At 43.8% G+C, this 11,358-nt stretch overlaps 1 long non-coding RNA gene across 1 annotated transcript in view; it reads right to left on the minus strand.

Annotated features, from left to right (window-relative positions):
• The window catches only part of LOC109257581 (uncharacterized), a 48,934-nt gene extending 47,084 nt beyond the window's left edge, over positions 1 to 1,850 (minus strand). Inside the window, exon 1 of the long non-coding RNA XR_008423731.1 lies at positions 1,712 to 1,850. This is a non-coding gene — a long non-coding RNA (uncharacterized LOC109257581). The remainder of the gene's footprint in view (positions 1 to 1,711) is intronic.
• Positions 1,851 to 11,358: the final 9,508 nt, after the last annotated feature.

Consider the following 11,358-nt stretch of genomic DNA (forward strand, 5'->3'; position numbering starts at 1 on the left):
ACTGATGGCCAATTCAGTCCCATAAGAGGGTCCCTTTTTCCTTAATCCCCCAGCCCCATCTCTGAAGAAGCCAGCCAGCCACAGGGACAGGAAAGAACATTAAGAACAAGTGAAAGAAGAGACCACCCCCCATCCCCACAGCATGTCCCTCTAGCCTGAGTTCAGGGTGCAGGCACTCTGAATGAGAGGGGATATTGAAGTTTTTAGTATAGCCTTGAGGGGACCATTAATACCTGAGTTGAGTGTGAATAACCAGAGCAGTACCTGTTTTTATAACCTAAACTGATTAGAAAACAGGGGATAGATCTGTCCAAGATGCCACCAGGGGGATGGCAAGGGGTCTGTAGCGTGGTCAGGAGCACAGCATCTGGAGGGCAAAAGAAATCCACTTCCTGTTAGTGCCCCCCCACCCCGAGTTCAGCCCACTTGATAAACTGGGTACAAATATCAAGTGCTTAACCCAGGTACTCGACTCAGCTGTCGGAGGACAACAATTCTTACTAGTACCTTTATCTTACTATCCACTGCTAACTGATTTAGCCCTTCTAGTCAATGCACAGAAATACAATATACTTAGTAAATGAGAGGATGGAAAGATTTCTTACCCTGTTTTTAAAAACTATTAAAGCTGCTGTCTTCACAGGCGAATTCAGAACCGTCTTCGGAAACAGGCCGCCATGCGGTCTGTCGATACACTGTAATTGAGACCTGCAAGGGCCCTTCTCACACCTCGGAACATTAAGGTGATGTTGTGTCTGCCACTGGCTCCAGTCACAGGGAGGGAGCGTAAGGTTGCTGGTGTGGCTTATTATCTTCCAGACGTCTGCTTAAGGTGTCCCCTCGGAACAGAGTCCCCAGCATGTTGAGAAATCTTCCTGTCATTGCCCACCGTCAAAATCTTCCCACTCTAGAGCTCATTTCTCCCTGCTCCTGCTCCCTGCTTATCTAGAATGCCTGAGAAACCAAGCCATTCACTGACATAACTTCAAGAGGCCAAGGGCCTGGATGCGAATCCTTGTTCTGTCATTTAGTCTCTGGGTTCCCCGTGCAGTTCCCTTCCTCTCACCTGGCTTCTGCATTCCCATCTGTAACATAGGAATGGTACCACCTGCCCAGTTTCCCTCACAGGGCTACTCAATTGTAGTTGTGGATGTCGAAGGGCCTGGAAAGCTTTAAGGCGCCATAGAAATGATTATTAAGATGCTCAGGAGTGTAATGTCCTCATTCTTTCAACCTAGATAACACTGTATGAATAGGTTAGACTTCAGTGGACCTCAGAGATGGGAATCCTAGAAATGTGATGGGGTCAGTATAATACCCATTTTTGACAAACTATACTCTGTCCCACTAATTAAGGATCCAATCATGCTGCTTATATGAAAATCCCCCTAGACTCAGTGCTTGATCTGGCCTACTCTAGAATCTGCCCAAACTTTGTTGTTGTTGTTGTTGTTGTTGTTGTTGTTGTTTTTACCAAAAACAACAACAAAACAAAACAAAACAAACAAAACAAACAAAAAAATTATCAAAATAGGAGGCTTCTTTGGAACGTTCTCCCCCTTCCCTGTCAACATTGCCCGGGGTTGGGCACTCAGTGCCCCCAAAGCAGTTAATATTGTGGCTCAGCTGAGCCCTTTCTTGAGGTAAAGAAATGCCGTTTATTTGATGCCCCAGTGCAAATCCCCTTGTATGCCGATCTGGTCAGACTCACCTGTGCAGCACTCCACGCTGGACCAGAATGTCCTGAGGAGAAGCCTTTGTCCTCAGTGTTGACAAGCAACGCGATATCTCGAGCCAAGAAAAACATTTCCATCGGCCCCCAAGAGGTAACGTCCAAGTCCAGTGTGGCTCTAGACTGAATCGAGCAATTAAATCCACATCTGCCCTTGCCCCAAACCTCAAGAATGCTAACATCTTACATGTGTCAAGAGGGTTATTTATGAAACTATTTGCTTGTCAGCCCCAGGAGGACATTCTGTACTTTTTTGCTGGAATACTGTATATTTATGAACCATGGCTCGAAAACTAACTTTGGCAGGAATATTTATCAGAGAAACATTCTATCAGCCCCACGCAAAGCACAGCCTGTATTCAGTCACCGTCACACGGTGGCTGGGCAGGGTCCTGGTAGAGAGCTAGTCTGTGGCTGCCTGCTGCAAGAATGAATTCCAGATGTGTGCTTCTTCAGGGGAAGGATTTCAATTTCAGATAGGAGGTTTCTCTCTCTTTCTCTCTTTCATTCACCTCTATTCCCCCATTTTCAATCTCGAGTAATTAGCCTTGAACATTTATCACTGCAGTCTATTTGTTGCCTCCTGCATTTGACGCTTTAGTGCCCACTGCCCTGACCTTGTAAAGTTGCCCGGTTTGGAGAACTAGCCTTCTGATCGTCTAGTTTTGGTCTGGTTATCTGTGCCCAGTGTGTGACACATAGAAAGGCAGTTGGTTAGAGAACAAAGGGCTTGGTGTAATGTGGGACAGACTCTAATCTGGGACAGTAAAATACTCAAAAGGAACTGTTGACATCAGCCGTCCCCAAGACTGCACCCATGGAGTTAGTATACCTCCAACGTGTCCCCATGGTCCGCTTCATCAGCCAACAGAGTCTTCTGCTGACAGGAATGCTGAGCCTGTCCAGCATCACACTGGATTTCTTGCTCTCTCTTGAGCTTGGGCAATGAACTTATAATTCATTTCTTGTCTCTCTTCAGGATTGAAGGGTTCAAGGTGGGAGTGGTCTGTGAGTGTATTTTTTCCAGTGACAGATAAAGGTACATGTAACCAGAGACCTAGAGAGACCCAGAGTAACAGAGGGCTCTTCGCACTCAGAAGGCGACATGTGTGATTGATCCTTATAGGTCTCTATAATGTTTTCCCGTAGCTTTAATACCTATATTTTTCTTCTTAAAAGCCCCTGAGCCCTGATTAAAGGCTTATTCCTTAAAGTCTTGATCTCTAATGATACACCTAGTACGTATACTTAGAGATAAAGTAAAATTCTTTAGCTAGTTTCCCAACCATGCCACATAGTAGCAATACTAAATTATTATCATTATTGCCATTTATTTGGCATTTAACACACTCTACTTCCGATTCTTAGAAATTGCAAAGATTTTATCATTCCTATTTTACAGGTAAAAAAAGAAAAAAAAAAAAGCTGAGACATGGAGAGGTTAAGTAGTTTCCTGACAGCCACATGGTTGATTACAAGTGGAACTGGTATCTGAGCCCAGAATGTGCCGGCTCTTTGATGGGAGAGAAGAGAAAAGAGATAAGGAATTAAAGGAAGGAGAGAGGAGAAAACTTGAAGCATAAAACAGAACCATCAACTCTGGGAAGTTTGGTGTTGTTTTACCCCAAGCTGCCCTTCCAGCCCCAGTTGACTTCCTCGAGGGATGCTGGCTGCCTGGAGGCCACGTGCCTGTGTGGAGGGCCCCAGTGTGGACACCCAAGGGGTCTCCCATGGAGACCTCAGGTCATCTTTGGGCTTTCTGGCAATGGAGACTATCAGCAGATCCTACATGGGCTTGTTCAGGGCCAAATCAGGAATCTTAAATCCCTGAAAACTTCTGGGGCTGGTCACTAGGACTCAAACTCCCCCAAATGTCTCTCCGTGCCAAAGTCAGGGCACAGAAATAAACTGTTTCTTTACTGGCTCCTCTCCTGCCCCAGCCTACCTTAGCCCACCCCACCCAAAGCTGGCACCTTGCCAGCAGGGAGAAATGCCTCCTGGGAGAGCAGGGTCACTGGGGCCTCAGGCCACAGTCTGGGCTCTGGAGGCTGTGGGAGGGCCCCCAGGGGTGTTAGGGCAGCCTGGACTATAAATCCCAGGCCTGGGTATGGGCACAGAGCCAGCAAACTCACTTAGTAGTGGACAGGGAGGCAGAACCGCTCTAGGAAAGGCCTTAGGCAGCCTCCAGAACTTGGTGGGAGGGGGCTTTACCTAACTTCATGCAAATATGATTTATTTCATGGAGTCACCAGCACCACATTTCTGTGGTGTAATGTGGGACAGACTCTAATCTGGGACAGTAAAATACTCAAAAGGAACTGTTGACATCAGCCTTTGGTGTAATGTGGGACAGACTCTATGAATTTGAAGGCATCCTTATGAATTTGAAGAAAGATTGCATGATTGTGTCACAAACACTCCATCCATAAAGTTATGCCTTAGGCCTGTTCTAATCCTTATTCTGCTGATGTGTGAATTTAGGCATATCTCTTAGCACCTGAAAAGTGGAAAGAACACTTTATAATCTAATAATCTAATAAAGAGTAAAAGATAGAAGTTGTGCATTTCAACTCTTGATTCAGACAATTTCCTTCACTTCATGGATATATGGGGCTTTGGATGAGTTACTTAATCTCAGTTTCCTAGTCCTAAAATGGAAATAATGATTCCATAGGGGCATTGTGAAGATAAACTAGAACATGAATCTAAACAGATTTGAACCTGGCATATAAATGCTCAATAAGTGAGCTTTCAAAAATTCATTTAAATTCCTAGAGACAAATAAAACCATGGGAATGAGAATGTGCTTGAAACCTTGTATATTAATGTGAGGGATCATGAGTACCTATATACAAACAGGTAAATTAAGTTCAGAAGTGTTGCCACATTTGGCCAAGATGCATAATCAGGCACCAGTGGTTCGGGGAATGAACTCACATTGGAGATTATAAGAAATCTTCTCCCCGGCTGCTTATATTAAAGGGAGAGGGGGGCAGGTGGAGGAGCTCAAGGGAAGGATACACTGGGTTGGGCTGGTCAACGACAATGTTGGTACTATTAGACCTTCCCAGGAGGATGAGGCCTCCAGAACGTATCTTTGCCAAGCATCCAATGGCCCTCCCTTGCTTAAGGCCAAGAGGTCTCCAAGTTGGGAGGGATGAGTTTTCCAGATTTGGACTCCAACCCAGCCAGTGGGTGCCGGTGGGAAGAGTTTCTGCATTAAAGACTGAGAATCCTACGCCCAAATCCTCTCTTAGTCACTTCTTCTCTGACTTTGGGCAACTTACTGACCTTCTTTGAACCTCAGTTTCCCCAGGCTCTCAGGTGTGGATAATGAACGCCTACATTTGACGGGTTTTGTAGGAATTAAAAGAAGTAACTTGTAGGTGCTGCACTTACTAAGTGCCTTACTTCTCCTTCCTGCACACCTAAGTGAAATGGGCCATTGGACAAATCCTGTAAAACAAGAGAGCCCTCCACCTTTATTAATGCCTTAATGGCTGAGTACTAAATACTGGAGACACAGGGTCAACTTCCTGTCAGGATGGCAGTGAGGCAAGAAGCCCTACCCCTTCAGCATTAGAAATGTCAGCCTAAATATTATTTTTAGTTTTTAATAAAATACATTGGTTGAAAATCAAGAAAGAAAATGTCTAGGTGTCAGGAAGAAAGAGAGAAGACAAAATTTTTTTCAAATGAAAAGAAATTATTTATTCACTCATTCAAAAATATGTCTTAGAGGTAGGTATTGTGTGCAAAATGGTGCTAGGGATATAGCAGGGTGCAAAGACAATGAAAATCCTACCCTCATGGAGGGAACATTGGTTTTTTTTTCAAATTTTTATTTAAATTCTAGTTAGTTAATATACAGTGAAATACTGGTTTCAGGAGTAGAATTTAAGGATTCATCACTTACATACATAAATACCCAGTGCTCATCACAGGTGTCCTCCCCCAACTAGCCCATCCCCCACCCACCTCCCTCCGTCAACCCTGTTTGTTCTCTCTCTTTTTTTAATGTTTATTTATTTATTTTCTTTTTTGAGAGAGAGAGAGTACAAGTGGGTGAGGGGCAGAGAGAGAGGGAGAAAAGGCACAAGCAGACTCTGTGCTCTCAGCACATGGAGCCTGACATGGGGCTCGATCTCACAAACCATGGGATCATGACCTGAGCCAAAATCAAGAGTCAGACACTTAACTGACTGAGCCACCCAGGCACCCCTGTTCTCTATCTTTAAGAGGGTCTCATGGTTTGTTTTCCTCTCTCTTTTTTTCCCCTCCTCCCATATGTTCATCTGTTTTGTTTCTTAAATGCCACATATGAGTGAAATCATATGGTACTTGTCTTTCTCTGACTGACTTACTTCACTGAGCATAATACATTCCAGCTCCATCCACATCATTGCGAATGGCAATATTTCATTCTTTCTGATGGCTGAGTAATGATCCATTATATATATATATATATATATATATATATATATATATATATATACCATATCTTCTTTATTCATTCATCAGTAGATGGACGTTGGGGCTCTCTCCATAGTTTGGTTACTATTGATAATGCTGCTATAAACATCAAGGTGCATGTACCCCTTTGAATCTGTATTTTTTTTATCCTTTGGGTAAATACCTAGTATTGCAATTGCTGGATCATAGTGTAGCTCTATTTTTAACTTTTTGAGGAACCTCCATACTGTTTTCCAGAATGGCTGCATCAGCTTTCATTCCCACCAACAGTGCAAGAGGGTTCCCTCATTTATGCATCCTGCCCAACATCTGTTGTTTCCTGTGCTGTTAATTTCAGCCATTGTGACAGGTGTGAGGTGGTATCTCATTGTGGTTTTGATGATGTGATGTTGAGCATCTTTTCATGTGTCTGTTAACCATCTGGAAGACACAATTCTTTAGGTATCTCTCCTGTCACAAGGAGAACGAAGCCCTAGGCTTGGGTCTGCCTGAGGAGCTATGGAAGCCCATGTCTACCCAGAACAATGACCTCAGGACTAGGAAAAATGCTCAATCAGCAAAGAGTCACGATGCCTGGTATGCCACTTTTCCAGAAGCAGGAAAGTAGACTTGTACACTCTAGCAAGATTATTCCTAAAGTATCCAGAAAATCCTTTTACCCAGAACCCCACACTCTGCTGCTTTCATTTAATGCAGGTTTCTTCATGTATGTCAGGAAATGACTATGCTGACTATTCCTTTTCTACATAGTCAGAGTGTTTAGCTATTTTTTCTTTTCTGCATTACTCACCTCCTTTGGAATGGAAATGGAGACCCCCTGGGGGCAGGATGAAACAATCTGTGGTTTTAAGGGATCATACGCTTCTCTCTAGTGTATCACTAAAGACTATTTACAAGGGAGGGAAATGGAGACAAAGGTTTTGGGGATGGAAAGCATAAACGAAAGTCACAGAAGGGAAATGGAAGGGGATCATCATACGACAGCTTTGGTGTGGAGAAGGGGTTGTTCACCTGGGAAGGGAACAGTAAACACGGGAGGACACTGCAAAGGGTCCTGCCCCATTTGAGTCATGCTGAATCAGCCAGCCCTCACACGATCTGAGGACACAATGCTGTTGTCTGAGCCTTGAAAGAAGGAGTATTAGAGTGAGCAAAAAGGTCTGATTATTAGGGCCATATGGATATGGGATATAAAGAGCAAGTCATTCCTCAGAATATGTTTCTATCAAGGAGAAAACTACAAAAGCTTACTAATAAGAATGTTGCCTTTAGGTTCATGAAAATGCCCCCAGCTTCAATCTCCAGTTGATAAAGAAATTTCCAAGTCATTGATATTGAGAGCGGAATAATGAAAATGAAATAAAATACACAGCTTTGAACCCTAGCTGTACCATTTATTAGCAACATGGCACAAGCATGCCACTTCTTACTTCTGAACCTCAGTTTCTTCACCTATGAAATGGGAATGATAATAATACCCACTTCTTTAGGAACATTGTGAGAAAGAAACGAGGTCATGCACTTGAGCATTTACTAAGACCAGTGATGGCTCATCACATGCCCTAGATAAATAGTTGAGGTTCAGATTATGATTCTTATTATTAAGTCAGGATCAAGGCTATTTTCCTAACATGCCCATCAGCTGTTCTGTGACCTGAGACGACTTTACTTTGCAAATCTGAGTTTGCAGATAGAGCGGGCATGTGTATATGAGCTCTAGTTCAAGACAATGTGGGAGTGAATTCCCAGATCTGCTGTTTGCCAAAAGAATCAGTTGGGACCTACAATGTCACTTCACTGAGCCTCATTTTTTCATCTGTAAAATGGAAATTATGACATAGCCAACTCTCAGAAAAGATTTATTATTGTTAATATTCATAAGGCAGGGTCCTTCCTCTGCTCAGCTTCCCCTTGGTGGCCTCTAAAGGGAATAACCACCACCCTCACGGCAGGGATTTCGCACTCAGTAGTTTCGAAGCCTGCAGGCAGACTACAAAACGTGAGCAAAGGTGTGGAGTCTCTCATTTGTACATCCTGGATTCATTACTCATTTTCCAGGTCAAGAATTCCAGATAAAATGTTTCAGCCTTCATCTGCAGACCAATAAAAATATGGCGCGGATCCACAGCGCCTTCATAAACTGCACACTGCCACCAGAATAAAAAGTACAAGGAGACGTCCAGAGTGGGGGACAGATACGATGAAGTGCCTTCATTAGAAAAAGCACATACTCCTCAAGTTCACAAGAATATCCCTCCAGTGAATGTAAAACTGAAAGCAGATCAACATTTGATAACAGTCAAGCCCCTGAAGCCACCCCCAGAACTCCCAGCGGAAGAGGCCTCGTGTCATATGTGCCTCAAGAGCACCGGGTACTCAGCAGTGTGGTGGCATGGAAACCCTGTGCTCCAGGAAGCAGTTTGGTCCTGATGCCAAGGCAGTTTCCAATGAAAAGATCCAACTCAGAGGCATGTGGGTGGCTCAGTCGTTTAAGCGAACAACTCTTGATTCCGCCTCAGGTCACGATCTTAGGACTCGTGAGACTGAGCCCCACTTCAGGCTCTGCACGGACACAGTGGAGCCTGCTTGGGATGCTCTCTCTCTCTCTCTCTCTCTCTCTCTCTCTCTCAATCCCACCCCTCTCTTTCTCAAATAAATAAATAAAACTTAAAAAAAAAATAAAAGATCCAAATCATTGTTACTGTACTTAAAGTATACTTAAAGATGAGAAAGTGTTTTCATTAAACTATATTTTAAATACCAAACAAGAAGGAGGAGAAGGAAAGAGGTTTCCCCCTTTCTCACTGTTCTTTGTACCTTTTTCTCCTTCCACCATGAGAGGGGGCACAATAAACCTCATAAACCCATTAAAACCATGTCCCGTACTAGGGACCCATCCAAACAACACTCAGGTTCTAATATTCGAATGGCATCGCCGTGGTTGCTGCCTCAGAGCCACCCCACAATTCCCCTTTCTTACAGGGACAGCCCAAATGTTGGCAGCTGAAACATAATGAATGGTATTAGGGGCAATGAGAAAAAGCGGCCCCGAAATTACCTAAGGGTAAAATAATCCTGCAATAAACAACCCTAGCTAATTGTCCAGAAAGGAGAAGCTTCGTCTTCATACCTACTTCTCCCATCCCTTTTGAAATCCCTTTCAGAAAGATAGAGATATAAATATAGATTAGAGCTCAAATACATGGCAAGTGAATCAAAATATTTAAAGGGATGGATCTCTGATTCATACACCTCTGGTTACAACTCCTAATTGCTCCTTCCATGGTTAGTGGGCCTCTCCAGCAAAGCTGGGAAATTCAGAAGCTCCCAATGTGGCAGCCAGGTTCAGAAGTCCAGACTCATGGTTGGAGCCCCAGAGGCCGAAGAAGTAGTATGAGCATGTTTATGGGGATGTTTGGAGACTTGGGAGTATTAAACCCAGAGAACAGGGAAGTCAGACTAAATAGTGGTTTAGAACCAGATGGTGAGGGAAGAGAGACCTGATATCAATTCCACCACTTATTGTGTAGAAAATGATTGGACTTCTCTAAGGCCCAGGCTCCCCACCCATGAAATCTCATGGGGCTATTGAGAGAATTAAATTAGAGTGTGGATATAAGCCATTAGCACAGGCCTGGCACAGAGTAAGTGCTCTATAATTTATTCATCCAACATGTGTTCAGCCAACAAATAAATAGTGACTTGATATTTTGAATGGAAATCTTGGGCCCAGAGGAGGCAGTGCTTGCCCAAGCTTACTCATTCCGTCCTTAGAACTCAAAGGCCCCAACCTCTGGGACAGTGCTGTTTCCCTGACCTGGGCGGCATAGTCTCTATCACCCGTCCAAACCCAGGACTGGTCTCATCATGGGGAATCAAGACTGCACTATTTTAGAAGCAGTCACTAACAGGGCATGATCTTTGAGAAACCATGAAACCCAGGTGCCCCGGGATGCCTCCCTAATGGATTCTCCTATCCTCCCTCCTGATCTGAACTTCCCCATTTTCTGTGGATTAGGCAATAGGGTAAAAAAAGACTAACAATTCCTGAATCCCATTATGTGCCAAATACCATTCTTGGCACGTTAAATATATCTTCTTGTTTATTCCTTGTAACACCTCTATGAGGTAAGTATTTTTGTCCCCAGTCTGCAGGTGAAAAAACTGAGGCACAGAAATGTTAAGTGTTTGGGTTAACTGCCCCCACTGCCCAAAAACTGTTGAAGCCCTAACTCCCAGGACCCCAGAATGTGACCTTATTTGGAAACAGAGTCATTGGGAATGTAATTAGGTAAGTAAGATGAGGTCATTAAAGTGGGCCCTAATCCAATATGACTGGTATCCTTATAAAAAGGGGACATTTGGACATAGAGCCATGCCCAGAAGGAGAACGCCATGTAAAGATGAAGGCAGAGACTGGGTGAAGTATCTACAAGCCAAGAACGCTAAAGATTGCCAGCAAACCACCAGAAGCCAGGGGAGAGGCATGGAACAGATTCTCCCTTACAGTCCCAGAAGGAGCCAACCCTGCAAACATCTTGATCTTAGGCTTCTAGCCTCTAGAACTGTGACATAATAAAGGTCTGTTGTTTAAACTACTAGTTTGGGATACTTTGTTACAAAAGCCCTAGCAAATTAATATAGTGACTGACTGTGGACCCACCCTGCCAGGCATTGTTCAAGCCAGAAACCTGGGGGTCATTACTGATTCCTCCCTCTCCCTCACCCACCCATCTGAACCAGCATCAAGCTGTACTGATGCTTTTCCTCCTTAATATTTCTAATTCATTACCTCTTCCCATCTCCATTACCACTGCCACCTTCATCCCTCAGCTGGATCACCACAATCACCTTACACCAGGTTTCCCTAAATCTTGCCCTATCCCAACCCAAATCCATTTTCTTCACTGTAGCCAGTGTAATCTTCACCAAATAAATCAGATCTCACCATTCCCCTGCTTAAGGAGGCTTGCAACGACTTCTCAGTCCTCTTGGGATAAAACCTAAACTTTTTCCTAGGCCAGTAATCTTAGTCTGTCACAATCCTACTCATGGTATCTTTGATCTCTGTGTTCCATAGAGATTCACCTTACTTTTAGTTATTTGAATTCATCAAGTCCTTCATTATCTCATGGTCTTTGCACATGCTGGTC

The sequence above is a fragment of the Panthera pardus genome, unplaced genomic scaffold (assembly GCF_024362965.1).
Source record: "Panthera pardus isolate Hobbes unplaced genomic scaffold, ASM2436296v1 HiC_scaffold_2, whole genome shotgun sequence".
NCBI classification, from domain to species: domain Eukaryota; kingdom Metazoa; phylum Chordata; class Mammalia; order Carnivora; family Felidae; genus Panthera; species Panthera pardus.